The 2,058-nt window shown below is 41.5% G+C and overlaps 1 pseudogene; it reads left to right on the top strand.

The window, feature by feature from the left end:
• Positions 1-1,239: 1,239 nt before the first annotated feature.
• LOC131914476 (large ribosomal subunit protein eL19-like) lies at positions 1,240-1,816 on the top strand (annotated as a pseudogene).
• Positions 1,817-2,058: the final 242 nt, after the last annotated feature.

Here is a 2,058-nt window from a genome sequence, read left to right as displayed (position 1 = left end):
TCTTGGAAAGGATCTGGGGTTCAGTTCCCAGCACCCACACGGTAGCTTACAACTGTTCACAACTCTAGTTCCAGGGGATCTAACACCCTCTTCTGACCTCCCTGGGTACCAAGCTTATGTGGAGCACAGACATACATGCAAGCAAAATATACACAAAAATAAGATAAATAATCGTTTAAAAAAAAAAAAGACACCAAGAAAGCAAGGCCCTCTAAGTCAGCATGAGAGCAAATCTCATAAGAACTCACAAAAACTGAAGCAGTATGTGCAAGGCCTGCACGGGTCTGCACCAGGTCCTCTTCATATGTATCATGGCTTCCAGTTTAGTGTTTTCAAGGGATTCCTGAGTGTGCAAACGAATGGGTCTCTGATTCTTGTGCCTTCTCTCGGGTTCTTTTCCTTCTGTTGATTTGTCTTGTCCAACTTCAATGTAATAGTTTTGGTTTTATCTTTCATATCTTATTTTATTATATTTTTTGAATGAATGAATGAAAACCTAGCCACTAGGGTAAAGGTTAACAACTGAACTGTCATTTCTATCTGCTGGGAGAGGGAAAATCCGTTTTCTCCAATGGAGTGACACTCGGTATATCCAGAGCAGGCCTCATGTTCAGGAGTAGTTGACCAACATATAATGGACTCCACGGTTTTTTGTTTTTTTTAAATGTGCTTTTATTTGGTTACAGTTTGGTGGTTTTTTTTGGGTTTTGTTTTGTCTTTTTGAGTATTGTTTTGTTTTCTTGTTTGGGGGCATTTTGCTGTATTGGGTTTCTGTTCTTATGAGAAAAAACTTAAAGTTGGGTGAGTGTGTGTGGGGGGGAGGATCTGGAAGGACTTGGGGGAGGGGAAGAACATGATCAAATATATTTAAATTTCAAAGTTGTGTTAAGTAATACAATATAATAAAAATAAGAAAATTTAAGTTCTAAAAGGATTCGGAGTAGAGAAAAAGTTCAGCAGGTTACAGTCCCACGACAAAGCTTCCTGGAAGGAGAATCTTGAGGAAGATTGTCCTGAGGAAGTAGCAGGAAGAAAAGATGAAAATTGGAAATTTACACAGTGGGCTTAAAAAAAATGATGATTATTTTGTTTTCAGTTTGGGGTTGGATTATTTTTTTTTCACAAAGTAGTGTTTCGAGAATTAGGTTTTTATTATTTCTGCAGCATCATTTAGCAGCAATAAAGCAGCTTTAAAATCTCACCAGTGGAAGCTTTTCCTTTTGCTGCGGGTCTGCAGCCATGAGTATGCTCAGGCTACAGAAGAGGCTTGCCCCCAGCAACCTCCACTGTGGTAAAAAGGTCTGGTGGGACCCCAATGAGACCAATGAAATCGCCAATGCCAAAACCTGTCAGCAGATCCGGAAGCTGAACAAAGATGATCATCCAGAAGCCTGTGACTGTCCATTCCCGGCTTGACGCTGGAAAAACACTTTGGCTCCACAGAAGGGCAGGCATATGGGCATAGGGAAGCAGAAGGGTACTGCCAACTTTCAAATGCTGGAGAAGGTGACCTGGATGAGAAGGATGCGGATCCTGCACCGACTTCTCAGGAAATACTGTGAATTCAAGAAGATTGACCGCCATATGTATCAGAGTCTGTACCTGAAGGTCAAGGGAATATCTTCAAAAATAAGTGGATTCTCATGGAGCACAACCACAAGCTGAAATCAGACAAGGCCCACAAGAAGCTCCTGGCTGGCCAGGCTGAGGTTACAGGTCTAAGACCAAGAACGCACAAAAGCATCAGGAGGAGCACCTCCAGGCCAAGAAGGAGAAGATCATCAAGACGCTGTCCAAGGAAGAAGCCAAGGAATAAACTTCCCTCATGTCTATACATAGTGGGCTGCCTGTGGCCTCAGGTGGATCAGTCATTAAAATAAAACAAGCCTTAAAAAAAAAAACAACTCACCAGTGATGAAATATTACAGATTTTAAATAATGTTTCTCACGATTTTGTCTAATGGATTTTCAGGGATCTGAATGCTTGTGTCTGGTCCTTGACCAAGACAGTTTAACTATTCTCATCTATTGACTCATGGCTTTCTCTCGTGTGCAGGG

This window comes from Peromyscus eremicus, chromosome 7, assembly GCF_949786415.1.
Source record: "Peromyscus eremicus chromosome 7, PerEre_H2_v1, whole genome shotgun sequence".
Taxonomy (NCBI): Eukaryota; Metazoa; Chordata; class Mammalia; order Rodentia; family Cricetidae; genus Peromyscus; species Peromyscus eremicus.
This window is presented reverse-complemented; position numbering and strand designations above follow the sequence as displayed.